This window comes from Hyaena hyaena, unplaced genomic scaffold (assembly GCF_003009895.1).
Source record: "Hyaena hyaena isolate Hyena2069 unplaced genomic scaffold, ASM300989v1 scaffold_210, whole genome shotgun sequence".
In the NCBI taxonomy this organism is placed as follows: domain Eukaryota; kingdom Metazoa; phylum Chordata; class Mammalia; order Carnivora; family Hyaenidae; genus Hyaena; species Hyaena hyaena.
In genome coordinates this window covers 385,023-404,895 of record NW_024080841.1, presented here as the reverse complement: position 1 = coordinate 404,895, position 19,873 = coordinate 385,023, and the positions used below count along the sequence as shown (strand labels likewise).

Here is a 19,873-nt window from a genome sequence, read left to right as displayed (position 1 = left end):
GGAAATCTTATTAGAATAATGTGAAGCTTTGTATTTAAAGATTAGAGCATGTTGTATTGTTGGGTATGATGAGGCAACAAGATGGATCAATTATTAGTGGCTGCCTGGAGCCCTAGGATGAGAAAGAATCTGAAGGCACATTTGGGGGCAGGAGGAAAGAAATCTGCAAGAGTTTAGTGATGTATCATGGGCACAGTAATGGCAAATGACCAGGCAGGCACCCCATTTTAGCTAATCCTACTCTAACATTAGTCTCATAACTCCTGAGTCCTAGAATAATGAACTGGAAAGGCCATGAGAATGGATATGAAGAAGACTATGTTTGGTCTCAAGTATACCTTTATTGGGCTTATAATGGTTACTCAGTCATTTTAATTCCCTGGGCCTTAGTTTCCTCATCAACAAAGTGAGGATTTGAGGATTAAAAGCCTCTTCCTGCTCTAATATTTCATGAGTTATGATTCCCCTTGCCTTCTGTGATAATAACTCTCCATTTGCCCCTCTCTCCCAGATCCATATCTGCCACTGTCCACCCTACTCTTGCCCCTGGAGGTTGACCTCTATGGATGGAATTGATTGGGCTCTATTACCCTGTAGGTTCTGGTTTGAGTCATCCAAAGGGAAGGCTTGGCAGGAGACCAGAGAGTGGGAGGACAGAGAGGTGCTGGCCGCAGCACCATGCCTCTGCACATAGTCTGCAAGCTAGTAGACTCGCTTCCACAGAGGGAACTTTTGCTGAGTTCTGGTAACACAATCTCCCCTCCCTCTCTTGACCCTTCAGACTAAGGGGTGCTAATCACTTTCTGCTGTTGCTATCCCTTATGAGCCTCACAGTCCTTAGTTGGCTCCCTTATACTTGCCCATGCCCCTGGAAAGAGTCCCTCTAAAAAGAATTTAACCTTTTAGATGAAACACTCTCGGTATGCCATCTGTTTTTGCTGGTACCCTTATCACTAAGGTTCTTTTCTTCTATACTTGTCACATGTAAAAATACCATTTACAACGCCATTTATATTCTGGGAAGTCTTAAAGGACCAAATTATAGTTAACCCAAGATCTTACAGTATTTCTCAACTGGAGATATCCATTACTCATATTTTACAGGTCAACAGGAGCCTGCATGTACTTTCAGCTTTCAAATAGAAACATGGTCTATTGGATACTTCCCAAGTGTCATTCATTAGCACAAATTGGGAGAACCATTTCCTGCACCTTCATTACAGTACAGGGAAATAATCTTTCAAAAAAATTAAGAGAACATGGTCTTTGACTATATTACGCACATATATGTTATCAGGCAAAGAAAAAATTCAATACTTGCTGCTGGCTCCCTTGACATATTTGCATTCAGTATTTTGACCATGGCTCCAGCCCTCCCTATGAGCCCTGTGTGAGAGAGAGTTGTCCTATAAGGAACATCACCTGCTACTCTTGATGGGATGGACAATCCAGGTTGTGAGAAGGAGAATGTGATTCTGGTTATGTTCCTGTCCAACAGATAGGAAGCCAAATCCCAACCTATTATTGATTAGGTAAACCAATGGTTATTTGACTACTCTGTCTTCTCTTTAAGGCTCAGTTTATATTTGAGCTGGAATGTACATTTTTATATAATGTTCATTCTGTGGGACAGGACTGAATATGTCACTGGCTGATTTATTGTACTGGCAGATTTTTTTTTTCAGTTGTTAAGAGATCATTGTTTTGAATAATAGTATAAGTCAGAGGTCACAAACAAGCAGTCTGCAAGTGCAAGCTGGCTTGGGAAGTGTTTTGTTAGTCTCATTTAAAAGTACTTTTCCTTCAGGTGCCTGGGTAGCTGAGTTGGTTAAGCATCCCACTTCAGATCACATCATGATCTCACGGTCCATGGGTTTCAGCCTTATGTCGAGCCCCATGTCAAGCCCCACGTCGAGCCCAACCTGCTTGGGATTCTCTCTCCCTCTCTCTGCCCCTCTCCAACTCACACTTCTTTCTCTCTCTCAAAATAAATAAGTAAGAAGCTTTAAAAATATTTTTTATAGAAGCACTTTTCCCTTAATTTGGCAACATAAAAGGCAATTATAAATAAAATAGAACAGTCCATAAAAGGGACTATTTTTCTTCTACCCCCACACCTTTGGAAAAAAAATCAGAATATCTGCCATCCAGGGGCCACATTTACATGGCAACAATTGGGGACCGCCTCATTCAGATGGGGCATTCACTGTCCACTTTCCAAGCTATTCTCCCTTAGCGAGTTTCCCTCTCTGAGCCCTAGAGGTGTTTTTGCAATGTCTGGTCCAAATTCACAGAATAATGAGCCATATGATAATAAACTTAATTATATTCATGTGGTGCCTTTTGATAGAGAATTTTGAATAATCTTCAAGACCTAACTTATAGATGGATTTGACATCCTCAAGACACAGAAAAGGAATCTTCTTTCCTTGTGGATGGAAGAATAGAGTCCTAGGTGGGTTGAGATGATAAGAGAAAGGAGATTGGAAATTCTATTCAGTTCTAATCTTTGTTCCTCTGCTTTAACAACCCCAGATGGCACAAAGGGCCATGATGCACTGATCCTGCTGCTTTTCTTCTCACTTCTTGATCTTCAGATAATGATCCCACATAGATACAAAGTCCACATTGGCATCAAGACACACACATCAGACAGTCTCCAAGGCAAGCTGCCAGTATGCAACATGGAATGACTTGGTTTTTTGAGGGAAATGACCGGTTGGAAAGAAATTAAGAAATACACTACTGTATTACCAATACAGATAATTTCCAAAGACAATCTCAGAGCCAGTAAGAATCCTAAGAGCATAGAGGAGCCCAGGAAAAGAAGGAGGATGAGGTAGAGGAAGAGCTTGCAATACTAAATGCATATTTAGAAGATGTTTCAAAACTTTCTGCATTCACAGTTATTAAGGGAGATGCATTATCTTTTCTAGAGACTGAAGCGAGCTTAATTTGAGCAACAGAGCTTAGGATAGCTCATATTCCTTACTGAAAGACATCTAGATCAAGGGGATTGTTTCCCAAAGACCATCCACTGATTGGTGCTACCAGCTGCAGCAGGATCAACCAGGCAGCTTTTTTTTTTTTTTTTAAACTCTGGTTCCTATTTTCTACCATTAGTGATTTTGACTAATCCCAGAAATATGCATTTTTAAAAGTGTCACAGTCAATTCTGATGTGGGATTATCAAAGTAAGGAAATTACAGAGATGTAGTCTATCCCTTGCTCTTGTGTGAGTTTTTTTTTTTTTTTTTGGGGGGGGGTCAACGTTTATTTTAATCTTGCTGGTCCTCTGTTACCCAGTTTTCAACAAGTCTGCTTATCTCCTTTCCTCCCTAGTTGTAACTAATGATATATTCATGTTGCTTTATAATTTGCAGAACATGCTTACATCCAGTTTTTTATTTGATTCTTACAGCAATCATGTGATGTAATTTTGTACTGTCTTATACATGAGAAAAGTCAAGGAAAAATATTAGCACAAGGTACTAGATGACAGAATGAGCCCTTGAACTCATGCCTTCAGACCTCAAAGCCTGGACTATTTTCCTTATCAAGTTTCTTTGCGAGAATTCCTTGAAAGAAATGAAACAATGTGGCTAGGCTATGGTATGATGGTAATAGAATCAGTGATCAAGTACTGCTTTTGAGGAGATACTCTTTTAGAAATTTCATCTAAGGGTGCCTGGGTAGCTCAGTTGTTTGAGTGTCCAACACTTGATCCTGGCTCAGGTCATGATCTCACAGTTTGCAGGAATGAGCTTTGCTTCAGGCTCTATGCTGAGCATGGAGCCTGCTTGGGATTCTCTCTCTGCTCCTCTCTCTCTCTCTCTCTCTCTTAGAATAAATAAATAAGCATTAAAAATTTTTCATCTAAAACATTTTTCAGTATAATGTTGAAGTGTATAATAGATAATACTTATAAAAGGCATGCTGTGTCAAGGTACCTACTTTTTAAAATGTTTTTTAAAATTTATTTTTGAGAGAGAGAGAGAGAGAGAGAGAGCATAAGCAGGGGAGGGACAGAGAGAAAGGGGGATAGAGGATCTGAAACAGGCTCTGCTGAGAGCAGAGAGCCCAATACGGGGCTCAAATTCAGAACCAAGAGAATGTGACTTGAGCCAAAGTTGGACACTTAACTAACTAAGCCACCCAGACACCCCAAAGATACTTTACAAATGCATTATTCAGGTTTAATTGACATATAATAAATCACATCTATTTAAATTGTTGCAATTCAATAAGTTCTGACATATGTACATACTTGTGAAACCATGACCACAATCAAGATAGTGAACTAAGCCATTACCCCTCCACATTTCCTCATGCCCCTCCGTAACTCCTCCCTCTCACGCCTCCTCCTACCCATTCCCAAGAAACTACTCATCTGCTTTCTAATATGAAAGATCAGTTTGTATTCTTGATAAACTTCTATTATTGTATACAGGATATAGTATTTTTTTCTTTATTCTTTCATTCGGTATAATTATTCTGAGATTTATTCATTGTTATGTACATCAATGGTTTATCTTTTTTACTGCTGAATAATATTTGATTGATGTCCATTTGGATTGTTTCCAGTTTGGCTCTTATACATCAAACTTCCTTAGCTATTCATGTATAAGCATTTGTATGGACATATATTTCTTCTTTTGGGTAAATACCTAGGATTGAAATAAGTGTATGTTTAATTTTTAAAATTCTAATAGGTGTGCAGTGGTATCTCCTTGTGATTTAAATTTGCATGTTCCTAGTGATTAATGATGTTCAACATCTTTCTATATGCGTATTTGTTTTTTTTTTTTAACAAATAGTTTATTGTCAAGTTGGTTTCCATATAACACCCAGTGTCTATATGCGCATTTGACATCTATATATTCTTTAAAATTTTTTTAGTGTTTATTTTTGAGAGAGAGACAGAGAGAGAGAGAGAGAGAGACAGAGTGTGAGTGAGGGCAGAGAGAGAGGGAGACACAGAATCTAAAGTAGGTTCCAGGCTCTGAGCTGTCAGCAGAGAGTCCAATGTGGGGCTTAAACCCACCGACAGCGAGACTGTGACCTAAGCCAGAGTTGGACACTTAACTGACTGAGCTACCCAGCTGCCCCTGCCATCTATATCACTTCTTTGATGAAATATCTGTTCAAATCATTTGACAGGCACTCTCTTCTCATCCTTATGAGAACATTATGAAGTAAGTACTATTATTATCCCCTCTTACCAGGAGGTAGAAAGACTTTATAACTTTGCCAATTACACATACCTTGCAAGAGATAGGATTTGAACCTAGGTAGTCAAGCTCCTGAGTCCGTGTGTTTCACCTTTACGTTATAGAGTCATGCAAATTTGAAGCTTTTCCACCTAAACCCTGTTGCACAGAGTAATGCATAAGCAGACAACAAATGTAAAATGTGGAACTGGTAGGGAAAGTCAGTGAGGGACACTGTGGTTTTGCCTCTGTAGATTGGTTTCACCACTGGCCATACTAAAGATTCAATGGGGGCCCTGAACATCATCCATAGTGACTGGACTGAGTAGGGGACAAGGTCAGTATGTCATCATGAAATGGTTCAAGACTATGCACAGAATGACTGTCTCCTCCCTTGGGCTTCCAAGGGCTGGAAAAGAGGTAAGGAATGTGAGGGCTAAGCAATGTGATGCTATTAGGGAGGGAATGTACAGACAGGAGCCAAAACTAATGTCAGTCATTGAGTGGTCTAAGGTTTCTGGAGAAGTACAGGCCCTTATCCCAAAGATAACAGGTACTGGTAACGAAAGACATCATGAGCCAGAGACAGACGCAAGGATTCCCTCTACCCCAACTTCAGCAAGCTTGTAATCAGGTATTCCTTCAAATTTATATTCTTTAAACATTTCCTCAATATTTATTTAGTGAGGATCGGAAGAAACTAATATTTCTCAGAATAAAGAATGGTTAACTTTATGTTCAAATAAAGAATTTATTATGTTTTTTCAAACCACATAACTACCAAGGGGGGACATATTAAACCACATAGATTTTAGAAAATAAAAATAAATCACTAAGCCACCAGAAATAGTATTTATTCAATTTCAGGATTTCAGCTCCTCGTGGGTGCTGATTCTAGGTGACTGGCTGCAGCACCGGTGGCTTGCCTTTTATCGCTGCAACAAACACATGGCGGGTCTCAAAATCACTCAACAGAGATAGGATGATGCTGTGAGATGTGGCTTTTATTTTCAGTTTAAGTAGATTCTCTACTTTGATAGGAGTAAAACTCTTCAAGATTCTACTGATTATATAAAGAGTCACATGCAGAAACTTGAGCTTATTGGTGCCATTTGTGTGCTATGTCTCCATGCTGGGGTTGCAGCATTCCTTGTTGCCTGGCTGACCTACTGCATGGTAGGTTCCTCACCAGTTTCTAAAACTGAAGATATGCTCCATATTTGGCAGCTTTTGCTTTCCTTTATTGTAAAACCCCAGGAAGAAGCCGACCTCCCACCTGGACTTGTTCATCTAGCTTAGTGTTTCTCACTGGGGACAATACTCACTTTCTTGGAAGCATCTGGAAATGTGTAGAAGTGTTTGTGGAGTTGTCACAATGATGGCGTCACATCGCTGGACGCTAACTATCTGACATTGTAGAGATGAGTCCTGATCAACACAGACTTACACGTGCCTCAAAGCTAGTGGTATCCCCTATTAGTCCAACCTTTACCCTCAACTAAACAAACAGAGAAACTTCCCCAAGGCTCTCTGGTTCTCAGAACCATCTACATGAACGTGCTTATTAGTCGACAGAGGAATAAAGAGTGAGGTCTTCCAGAGAGAAACATTGGAAGACATCTCCTATTTGAAACAATAAAAAATGTTGTGGGATTAACACACTTCACAAAAGCCCCTCTTTAGAGAATCCTTTCGACCTTGCTCGGTAAATTATTTCATTCCTTCTTGAAGCGGATGCCAAGTTGGGTGGTGACCAATGGTGATGAGAACTTCCCACTCAGGCAAAGGAAGGAGTGAGGTACAGAAATGATGCACCTTTGTTGTATATTTTCTTATCTTTTCACAGAAGGCACTCTACAGGTCATATTTAGTCTTTACCTTCACTGATTTTAAAACATACTTTTATTTCATAATTTAAAATAATTAAACTCAGGATGCATGTTATAACTGATAATATGCCATTGTTGAATTAGAAGCCTTTTTCCCTTAACTGGTGATACATAAAAGTGCTTCATTTTACCACAGATTTATCACTTTACAAATAATTCCATGAAATATATCATCCTCACTGTGCAGATAATACAATTAAACTGCACTGGAAAAGCAGTGGCAAAAGCGAGGCTGAAACCCAGTCTGTTTGACCTCAAAATATATGTTCTTTCTTCTGTACAATTTGCTATGGGTTGAATAATATCCTTCAAAATTCATATGTTGAAGTCCTAATCCCCAGTACTTCAGAATATGATCTTATTTGGAATAGGATTGTTATAGAAGAAACATGTTAAATTATGATGAAGTCATACTGGAGTAGAGTAAACCCTGATCTAATACAACCCTGGTCTTTAGTAAAAGAATAAATTTGGACACAGACACACGTGCATGGAGATACCATGTGAACATGAAGGAAGAGATTGGAGCGATGTGCCTACAATCTAAGGAACATCAAAGGCTGTCAGCAATCCCCAGGAGCCAGGAGCCAGACATGGAAAAGATTCTCCCTATTGCTCTCAGGAGGAACAAACTCTGGTAACACTTTGATCTTGGACTTCCAGCCTCCCAAACTGTTAGAGAATAAACTTCTGTTGTTTACCCCAGTCTGTGGTACTTTGTTACTAGGAAACAAATACACCATTCTACCTTTCTCAAGAAACATCTCCAAAAAGGCCTTCTTCACCCACCACATGGTGAAACCTTCAAATGCTCTAGATTAAACTGAGTTTGTAGCTCAGGATTACAAACGTCTTTCACTACTCATCCATTGAATCCTTCCTGCATCTTCCTGCTATATGCTTAACCTGGCTCTCAAGTAACAGGACCTCCTGAGCTCTTCTGCCAGTGGGGTTCTATTTATGGGGTCCTGGAGCTGAGCCTGCTGGAGAACTAGAGTCAGACAGTCCTTTTATCACCTGACAAAGCCCCAGGCTTGTGCTGTTCAGAGTGGATGGTAAAGCCACATCATCTTGGCCAGGAGTGTGGCTCAAAAAAAAAATAAATAAATAAAATAAAATAAAATGAGCATCAGCCTATAAGCCAGAGACCTGGCTCACCTTCGGAGCGGTCTTTAGTGTCACAATGATGGGTTCTGGGACTTCCTATTCCTTTTTTGCCCTCTCCAGCCCCTCTAGGCTGCTGGTTCCATCCATATAGACCCCAAGTCAATGCTGACTAAGTCAGCTACTGGCAGGGGATTCAAACATGTCTTCCGGTGCCAAATGCTTCTGTGTCCTCCACAGCTATTCCTTTTCCCCAACATGAGTGCCCAGTTTGTGTGGCTTAGTTTCCTGCTTTCTACTCCACGTCTCATTGTCTTGAGCCCCAGCCCACTTAGCCTGGGGGCTTTGTCACTACACCAGTGCAATACAATATAAATTTCCATTGTGATGAAAATGTTTTAAATCTGTACTGCTCAATATGGTAGCCACCAGCCAGATAAGGCTACTGAGCACTTGAAATGACGCTAGTGGGCCTGAGGAATTGAATTTTAAATTCAATGAGAGAGTGGAGCCCTCATGAATAGGATTAGTGGCCTTAGAAAAAAAGATTCCAGAGAGTTCCCTTTCCTCTTCCACCATGTGAGAACACAGTGAGAAGCTGGTGGTCTATGAACCTGAAAGAGGGTTCTCACTACGCAGTGAATTTACTAATACCTTGATCTGAGACTTCCTTGAGCTAAACTTCCTAGCCTCCAGAACTGTGAGAAATAAATTTATATTGTTTACAAGCTACCCATTCTATGGTATGGCTGAGCTACCAAGGAGTTTAAAAATCACACAGTTAAGTTTGAAAACCAGTAATATATTATATTGCCAACTGTTATGGCTCAGCCCAAAGGTATATAGAGACCAGGAAACAAAGTATTGTGGGATCTGTTCTGAGTGTCACACCCCAGCTCCTGGATCAGACTTTGTATACTGGCCCATTTCTGCTTTTGTGAAGCTGCCATTTTGACTGTTGCTCATTTTGCTAGAGGACATGAAGACAGAATGAAATAATCACATTATGCATTGGTTTATTCAGATGTCTTATTCAACCGTGCACTCCATTAATGGTGTGCTCTCAATTTGTGAAGCAAGAGTTGGTGAATGTGGTGGTTATTCTCCTTTCCATCTCCAGATCTTTCTGCTCTGCTCTGTGTCCCAAGAAACTGGCCTGCATGGGTTGATTCATTTGTTTTGTTTTGTTTTTTTTCTGCCTCCATGCCTCCTTCAGCCAGTGGGACACCACCAGTAGGAAATTATGAAGTGTGAGGAAAGAGAGGTTGGTATGTTTTCCTTGCCCCCTGCCTGCCTCATGTTCCAATTTTGGCAGTGACTATGTCCCTCCCCCTACAGATCTCCTAGAAATCCTTCCTGCAAGGCTTGAGCTCTCACTGGGTTCTCCTAACACTACTACTTCTGCCTGCCCAGTAAGCCTAGTGTTAGCTTTTCACTACTGCCAGTCCTAGAGCATTTCAGCATCTCTTGCTAATCCCTCTAATTTTGCTGACACAGCTATAAATGTTCCTTTCATTAACATCTATTTTTTGGCTGGAACTCTGATCGATTTAAATATGCCCTTAAAAATGGCCCAAGATACTGCAAAACCTGGAAAAGCCTTTCATCCCCCAAGGGGAGATGGAATTGTGTCCAGTCTGGTGGCTCATGAGGAGTGAATTCTATGATTTTTTAGGACCTCGGAAAGTGGTCATCCATATGGGATTCATGTGGTAACTTCTTCTTAGCCACAATATTGTAATCCCCAATCATGTTCAATAATGGATCATAAAGGACATTTATTGAGAATTTAGTATGCACCAGGCATTGTCCTAACCACTTCACATATATTATTCCACTTAGTCACCCCAATAACCACATATTATCACTACCACTATTTTACATATGAAGAAACTTGGGGTCAAAGAAGTTAACTTGCCCAAAGTCCCCAGGTATTAAGTGATAGAGCAGCTTGAGATTTGCCCTAAACTTCTTTCCTGGCACATGGCATAAAGAGAACAAATCTATTTAGGTACCCTCTGACTACAATGATTTTAAGAAGTACCCTTCCCAACACTCAATACTCCAAATGCTCTGAGAGGAAAACAATCTTTAACACCTTCAGCTAGGTGACAGACACGGAAGTCTTTTTAGTGTGACTGCTGAGTGCCCAGTGCGTCTTGCCCAGTCTTCAAACTTCCTCTTCCCCCTCTTTCTGTATTTTATTCTTCAAATTTCCTTCACTTAGCTAGAGCCCCTTTAGAACATCTCAGGAGAAAACTGAACACTCTAAGACAAGAGAACATAAGTAGATTCTACAACAGGGGTGCCTGAGTGGCTCAGTTGGTTAATTATCCAACTCTTGGGCTCAGGTCATGATCTCACAGTTTGTGGCTTTGAGCCCTGCATTGGGCTCCACGCTGACATACAGAGCCAGCTTGAGATTCTCTCTCTCTCTCTGTCTCTGCCCATCCCTCATCAAAAGAAACGAATTTAAAAAAGAAGATTCTATAACATAAATGGTGTATTTCAATCCTAAATCAGTTGCCTTCTACCTCCCACTCCAGCTGTAAGCTCGCACATAAGTATCAAGCAATCAGAAACTGCCGCATAAAATTCACTCCTGCCTGCTAAAAGCAGGCAGGGCCTGCCAGGATTGGGAACAGGAAGATGTTGGATTGCAGGTCACTCCAAGTTGCAGCTGCTGTCAGATCCTCCTCATACAGGAGCTAGGAGGCTAATTCCACACAAGTGCAAAGCAATTTGCACTTCACTCAGATGTTGGTTATTAACAGGATGTTCCCACCATCTCATCTCTCTGTCACAGCTGTAGAGTCCTCTGGAAAGGTCACTCAAGACTGGAGAGCCTTAGTTTTCTTATTAACTGATGTTTGAAATAGTGAGGAGAAATTCATCTACAGGGTGCTGCATATGCAACCCAAGTCCACCATGTTCACCAGCCGGCACACCGTGAAGGAGGACTTGCCAGGGCCTACCTCCCCTTCCTCATAATAGGTATCCATGTGCAGGGATGAAGCAATAAGAAGTTGTCCATAGCTTGGGGTCAGCCCCCTGGGTCCCAATTCCCTCTTCTCCAACTCCTTGAGAATTACCAATATCCATTCTGCTTGTAAGTCAATTCCCAATTGTCCAAATTGTGAATCAGTCACGTGATCCAAGTGGCCCTTCTCCAAATGCCACTAGGTGGTTGAGAGCACATCAACCTTATGCCCACAGCATTTCCTCACTAATGTAGGGGTGCTTACCTCTTCTTGACACTTTGCTTTTCTCATGAAGATATGCTGCTGAGAGCAAATGCCTCAGATCTTTGATTCTTAGTTCATCAAGTATGAAAATGGCAGCAGCTTTCATCCTGCTCTCAATTCAGAGGGATTGGCGGGAATGTGGTGTTACAAAGGTACCTGAGGCTACCTCTGTATTTAGTGGGAAGATTGATGCCTTAGCAATGTCTTCCCTGGGTGTAAGTGGCTAATGTGTTATATGTATGTCATTCCTCTTCTACTCCAGTGATTGAACATTTGGCAGAGGAAACGGAGGCCCACAGATCTTAAAATGACATTCCCAAATTCATGAAGCTACAAACTAGCAATTGAGATGTGGGTCCAGCTAGATTTCCTGACTCCTTGGGGCAGTGCTCCATTTCACCACATCAAATCTCTTATTCCATGACTTCCTATATAGCTATACAACTTATAGGATCCAGGGACCAGTGTTTTAGAATCAAAGTTTAACACACAAAAAACCACATATACACAGTTAGCCTTTTTTGGTGGTTTTATCTATAAAAACTAATCCCCCACGGCATCTAAGACGAAACTCTAAAAAACAAATCCTCTGAAGAGGACAACACTATGGAACTAGGCCACGCCAAGAAATGGGCCAGCCCAGGTGCCTCCCTACACAAGCGTCAGTCAAAGGGGTTCTGGAACCAAGCCAGATATGAGCGGTCAGCTAAGAGAACGGTGTGGGATCAGACATGACTGAATGTCCTCTGAATGGGATGATTAATACTGTGGAGCAGCACTGTGGAGCAGCATTCTGGAAGCATGCACTGTAGTACACTAGCTCTATAAGCAGCTCCTGGAAGTAAGGCATTCTGTAGCCAAATGAATTTTGAAACCCGGCCTACTATCCCTTTTTCTTAGAAAGCCATCATGCAGAATTTATATGAAAGGTTCTTGAGTTCTGCAGTAAAGAAATGTGTTAACTTTTCTAGTATTTTCCAAACTTTTTAAACCTTCCTTTTCTTCTCAGAGATACGTATATTAATATCCAACAAAACACATTTTAAGGAGCTTGTGTTAAAGTGTTATGAAAATAGGTAGAGTAGTAGAGAGGAATGAATTTCTCCTCAGCCTCGGGTGGATTCTAATATGTGCTACAGGCCCTTGACCCTGTCTCCACAGTCAATTTAGTCCACACAGCTTTGTCTAGCCCTCTCTCATAGGCCCTGCTGAGTGACAAATCTGGGGTGTTGCCCATCTGCCACTCAGTGCCTCCATACCTGGATTCTCTTTTCACTGCAATCCAACAACCAGAGCCCACTCCTTTTGCCATATATATATATTTGCCATATATATATATAAATATATATATTTATGCCATATATATGCCATATATAAACATATATATATATTTGCCAAATATATATATATATAAACATATATGGCAAATATATATATATAAACATATATTTGGCAAATATATATATATATATTCTCTTTACTAGTTTCCAAAAGATTTCTTCTTGAAGCCAAAGAATTTCCAATATTTTACTCTATTTGTTAATTTAAAAGTTGAAGCTACTCACACAGGGTTGAGAGAAAGCATGGTAGGATAGATACCCAACATTTTAGAAGCACATTCTCTTGGTTTAATCCTGATTGTCTGGGACTTGAGCCCCCTATCAGTAGGCTGAATACTACAATGTGCTAGACTAATACAATGACAGCTCCCTCCCTACCCAGAAGATTCAAGCTACTCCACATACTACAAGGATATGCAAATGCATATTTTCCCTCCTATTCCTGTTTCTTTCTTTGTAAACATCAGAGAGAGAATTTATGATAAATGAAAAGGATTGGTAATCAGAAAATTAATCTCAACGGATTTTCAATTCACTGCCAACCACTCAGGTAGACCGATTCTTTGTGGCAAGTACTCTAAGGCTGTCACAAGATAATGTCTTTATTAGAAGAGGTAAAAATCCTTCTGTCTTTCTTTTTTTCCTTTTCCATTCTTAAACTTCTACTTCCCCTGTATTTACATATACATGTACATACAGCATGAAATGCTTCTTTTATGGAGCATATGTCTCTTTTAGAAGTGTCTTCCACTGGTGTGGTGACACTGTTCTTACTCATTTGTCAGTAATCCTGTCATAATGAAGAGCTTACGCCTCAGGGTGCTTCACTAGGTATAAGTACTATTAGTGAGTGGAGCCAAATCTCTAAGTGATGAACTTTCCTATCACACTATCATCACCATCAGCATCATTAAAATAATTATCCATAATCAATATTTATTGCAGACCCAATTTTACAAGCATGGGATTGGGCACTCTCATGATTATAAAGGAGTAGCAAATCAGTAGTATCTGGAATGCTTTGACAGCTTACCATGGGCTCTGTGCTAAGTTCCTGATGCTCACTCTCTCCTTAAAGCTGTATAGTACCCCTTCTATGTTGGCTCTTCACTCAACAGGTGAGAACGTTCAGGAAATGTAATCCAAAATTTTGCTTTCTTGTAGCCACATCAGTGATTTCAGTGCCTAACCTTGGTCTCCTGAAAGATAGTGTTTTCACTTCAAACAGCAATCCAAACCTTCTTTTCTCTTATGCCTTATTTATTCATCTAAAGTTAATTCTGCACAAATGCATCTGATTAGCAATTTGTACTCATTTCCATGCATTCTTTCATTCACTCAATGAAGATTTAATGAGTGCATGCATGAAATTTTTCCAGCACTGATCTAGGTCCTAGGGGTTTAGCCTTAAACTAGGCACATTATCATTCAACCCAGATCATGGAGTCCAGTTTATAATATAGATGTCCTACTCAAGGTCCCATTTATTTTATGGAAAGCCTTGAGTGCACAGGAAGGATATTCTGTGTAGTGGTGGCTATTGGCAACACTGTGGTGCCTTGCAGTGGAGGCCTTGCTGCTCAGAGAAAGTAAGTCAGAAAATAAATTCTCATAAGTGACATCTTTAGATGTGCAATGTGTGTGATGAACACGCATGGCTCTTCATCAGTTCTGCAGGCCCGTTATGCACATTTTATCTGATTTGACAGCTGTTTTGGGAGCTGGGCTAAATGTTTTTGTATTTGTATGGCAAGACATCAGGCTTTCAGGAATTAACAGGCCAAGTCCAAAATGAAGCAGATTTTGGTTCTATACAGAGAAGACCTTTCTTACAATCAGAAAAACCTGAAAAAGGAATAAGAAACCACTTAGCAGGAATGAAGAAGAGGAGATTTAACTAAGAGATGCAAGGATGGGTGAAGAATAGACTAATTCTTTTTTTTTAATGTTTATTTTCAAGAGAAAGAGAGAGACAGAGTGTGAGTGGGGGGAGGGGGCGCAAAGAGAGAGACGGAGACAGAGAATCCAAAGCAGGCTTCCAGCTCTGAGATGTCAGCACATGGCCTGACGCAGGGCTCAAACCCACAAGCCTTGAGATCATGACCTGAGCCAAAGTCCGATGCTTAACTGACTGAGCCACCCAAGTGCCCTATGGAATGGACTAATTCTTAAGGTTTCTTCTAACTCTTGGATTCTAATTCTATGCCTGAATCCAAATAAGAGTTTTTTAAAACTTGGCTTTGATGGCCAGAGAATGGGTAGTTTTTAATTACTTAGAGAATAAGTTTAATGGTTATGGATTGTTCATGGTTCATTTCTAGCTTCCTAACTTGGCTGATCCAATGTGAGGTCTATTTTTCTTGGCCTAGTACATATGCACAAACATAGGCAAAACAGAATGAATTTATTAATTATGACTTTTTATTTTCTATATTTTTTATGCTTTCACATCTTGAGGTCTTGCTGACCACTGAAGGTCTGTCCCTGTCAGGACTGGCTACTTCCTAGACACAGTAAAGAAACCTGGATCATGCCCTTCATATGCAAACCAATCAATTCAGAGCCCACACCACCCAGTGACCTCTTTTGTCCAGCTCTTATGCTCCTGGCCATGATTTCCCTATCCTGATCAGCCCAGGGACTGGTATCAGACAGCCAGGGTTAGCCCCTCTTCTATGGAGATCACTGAAGTTATTCAAAGTAGCCAATTTTAAGTCTGTACCCTGCCTTACCCATTCTTTTCCACGAAAGCACAGTAAAGACTCTATCACATGCTTCCCCTTGCCTCCTAACTGACCCCAGTCCTTCCCCATGTGGCCCAGTGTGGGCATATAGCATGTCTTCTGTCTGCAGAGAAATGTAAGCACAAATCTCTTTCTTTATAGTCATTCTGTCTATATGTCTTATCATAACTGATTAAAATAAAATCCAGGTCCCCTTGAAACAATGTAACTATAGGTAGGCAGACAGTCTGATAGAAAAGAAACAACTAAAATGGAAATTTAGAGATTATTCTGTGGATTTAATAGCTTTCCCCTGGCCTCTATGATTAGTAAAGAAAAGATGCTGACATTTATGGAGGATTTACTTCATATAGCTGTACTCATATATTACTTAAGTCTCAGAACACCACAGCATTACAAGGTAGCAAGGTAGATACAACCAATGTATCTTTACTTTAAAGGCCAGGAAACTGACACCTGAGGAAGCTAAATAATGTCCAAGGCACAATGTCTGCCAGTGCTGAACTTGAAGACAGGCTTTCTGTTTCAGGTTTTATATTCGTTTTTTTTTTTTTTTTTTTTTTTAATCATACCCCAGTTACCACTTTCTACACCAAATATGAATGTCAGAGCTTGCCTTGATTCTGCTTCAAGGTAGCAAACACAGAATGGGGAAGGATTCTGCTCATCTCCTACCCACAGAGCCAGTTGGATTCTTGAGACAACAGCATATGCTAGACTTGATGAATGAAAAAAGCATGTTTATAAGCAAGTAATACGGGTACAGGATAAGGCATATAAGGTACTGAAACTCAATCTGTCTAGTGTGGCTTCAGATGGCATTCGCCTGTGGCTGGTGGAGCCATGTGTCTCCCAGCCCTAGCCTCAGGCAGAACACTGCTATTCACAGTAAAACGTCTTAATTCAGCTCTACAGTTTGGGATGAGCTCAATTCTTGGACTGCTTTTATCTCTACAGTGGCTCCTGTCCTATGGTTTTAAATAAAACTGACTTCCAAAGTGATATCTAAAATAAAAATGACTTCCAAAATGGTATCTCAAGCCCAGATTTGCACCCTGAACATCAGACACACACAACTATCTGTGCTATCTGCACCCTGGTGCAGTGATGCAGGGGTTCTGCCCAAGAGGCAAGCCTGAAAGAGAAGAGAGAGCTCAGCTGAAGGGGGTTATTTTACTTCCAAGAAATCCTGGAGAAGTTCTCCTAAATGTCTCGATGTCAAAACCCAGGCAGATCTTGGTGATGAGCAACTAAGAGAGGGTTAGAAGTCCTATGATACTGGTAGCAACAGCCACCTGCCCAACCTGCAAGATACTTAATAGAACCAGGGAAAGAGACAGCCATGAAGAGCCCTTAGTGGTGGTGGTGGTGCTGGTAAGGAAGGCTGTGACCATGCTCTTGGCTGCACCCATTCAGGAACAATCAGACCAGAACAAGAGGGAAGACATGAAAGTATCTCCTAAGGCATGTACGGATCCATCAGCAAAACACGGGGGCCTTATGAGCTCCAGGGGAGCAAGCACAAATTCAGACCAATACCAGCTAAATATTAAGCTACTCTGACTCAGGGATGACTCGTAGGAAGTCAGGTTTTAAAAATAAAATCACACTCATCCCTGATGGTCTGGGAGACTGTGTACATACTCAAGGTTCACCCTTCCAGGGCAGACTAGAGAAAGAACCTCAGAACTACTGCTAAATAGGAGGAAATGCTGAAACTCCTTGAACCCTAAAAACGTTCTCCAAGCTCCCCACTGACTCCCCCAGTGCCATACCCCACATCCAATGGTTAAGTGTGAAAATCTAACTGGACAAGGAGGTTTAAGCACAGACTGAGCTGCCCACTCTATCTCTCCACTTAACATTTCACAGGTAGCTCAGACTTCACATGTCAAAACAGAGCTCCTAATAATCACTCCTGATTTTTCTAAACAAAATTAGAAAAAAATTCCAAATTAATGAGGGAGCATGAATGGCAACTTTATCATATGAGCAAAAATAAGGAAAACAAACACAAGGAAAAACAATGTAAAATAAATAACAAACATAAAATATGATGGAAGAAACAAATTGGAAAAAAAACCAGTCATTGCCTAACTGTAAATAGGCTGAATTCTCCCATTAAAATAGAAAGACTGTCTTATTGGCTTAAAAAAAAAACCCAGTTAATGCAGTTTATAAGAAGCATAGTTAGAGAAAATAAAGATTAAACACAAAGAGATGAATTCAGTAAAATACAAATTTAAAGATGGCAGGATTGGTAGTATTATTAACAAGACGGATTTAAGGTTAAAATATTTAACAAGGTAAACAGAGGTGCCACGTATTTGTAAGTTGCACAATTTGCGAAAAAGATATGTGTCATCAACTTGAATTCACACACACATAGAAATCATCCGTACATATGTGAAACAAAACCTATGCAAGAGAATGCTACAAAAATATAATTACTATGGGAGATTTCAATACATTATCTCAGAATGGACAAATTTAATAAATAAACAATACAGTACATAAATAAACAATAAATGGGTCACCTGGGTGGCTCAGTTGGTTAAGTATCTGACTTCAGCTCAGGTCATGATCTCATGGTTCATGCATTCAAGCCCTTCATCGGGCTCTGTGCTGACAGCTCAGAGCCTGGAGACTGCTTCAGATTCAGTATCTCCCTTTCTTTCTGTCCCTCTCCTGCTCATGTTCTGTCTCCCTCTCAGAAATAACATGAAAAAATTTAAAAAACAAAACAATAAACAATAAATATGGCCACAGAGGAATTGGCTAGTATGAAAAAATAAGTGTGTATACATATATATACACACACATAATATAATTCACATATTATACATACATACATATGTATATTCACATACATACATACACATATATATCTTTATCCTTATTAAATAGGAGACTGTTTTTCTTTGTCTATGGGACACTTATGTAAATTGCCTTTATAATTAGCCACCAAGAGAAACTTAATAAAGTTTAAACAGCAGAGATTTTATATGACAAAGAATTTCAAAAAATAAAAATAAAGAATTAAAAAGTACCAAAAATCTTATTTACTTTATAACTTAAAACAAAATTCATAGATAATATTTGTATTAAAGGGGGAACAAAAAGAAATTTCAAACTTATCTAGAAATTAGCTAAATGAATACTTCTCATCAAAAGCTATGAGACTCAGTGAATACTCTACTCTTTGGAAAAAGTATAGCCTTACATGTTTTTATTCGTAAAAAATAAAAAAAAATAGAGAAACTTGGTACTCAAGAAACTAGAAGAACAGTAAAATAAACCACAAGAAACTGGGAGGAGAGAGAAATAAAGATAAAAGTTTATCTCAACAAAATAGAAGACAAAGAAATATAAATATTAGAAAGAATAAGTAAATTTGGGAGGTGGTTCTTTGAAAAATATTGTGAAATAAAGCACACTAACACCTAGCTCGCAGTAGTAATATAGATAAAAGAGAAATAACAATCACAGATGCAGGGAAGACTGAAAGACTATTACATGAAAATTATTTCCCAAAGGGAATTTTTTTGGGGGGGCAATATATAAATTACTCAAACCTATTTAAGAAGAAGTGGAAAATGTGAACAGACCAACAATTGTAGACAAGCTGGAAGCTGGTGAAGGTGATTGTAGAACCATCATTGAAAAGCGCACTAGGATCAGATGGGTTCACAGCTGAGATTTATCTAATCTTTATGGCATAGATAATTATGATGTTATTTCAACTGTTCCAGGCCATAGAAAAAGCTAGACAGCTCCCCACTTAAGTTTATGAGGCAAGGATAAATTTCATACCTAAATCTGATAAAGAATAGTGGAGAAATAGAAAAGCTTATGCCAACCTCATTTAGGAATATAGATATATGAAAATTCTAAAAAAAACACTGGCAAAAGAATTCAGCAGTGTATGCAAAGATATACTAAGACCAAAAAGAAAAAGAAAATACACCAAGACCAAACAGAGTTTATTCAAAGGCAAATGGAATTATGTATCAGGAAATTTATCAATATAATTAATTAGGGGTACCTGGATGGCTCAGTTGGTTAAGCATCTAACTCTTGATTTCAGCTCAGGTCATGATCTCAGGGAACTGAAATAGAGCCCTATGTTAGGCTCCATGCTGGGCATGAAATCTGCTTAAGATTCTCTCTCTTCCTCTCCCTCTGCCCCTCTCCCCTACTTGCACTCTCTCTCTTTGTGTCCCTCTCTCTCAAAAAATAAATCAATAAATTAATTATATCAATACATTAAAGGAAAGAAACCATGTGATCATATCTATAGATGTCAAAAATAACACAAAGGAAAATAAGAATGGCTGGAAA

At 39.6% G+C, this 19,873-nt stretch overlaps 1 protein-coding gene across 1 annotated transcript in view; it reads right to left on the bottom strand.

Annotated features, from left to right (window-relative positions):
- CPNE4 (copine 4) overlaps positions 1-19,873 on the bottom strand; it is a 476,281-nt gene that overhangs the window by 164,416 nt on the left and 291,992 nt on the right. The window lies entirely within an intron of this gene.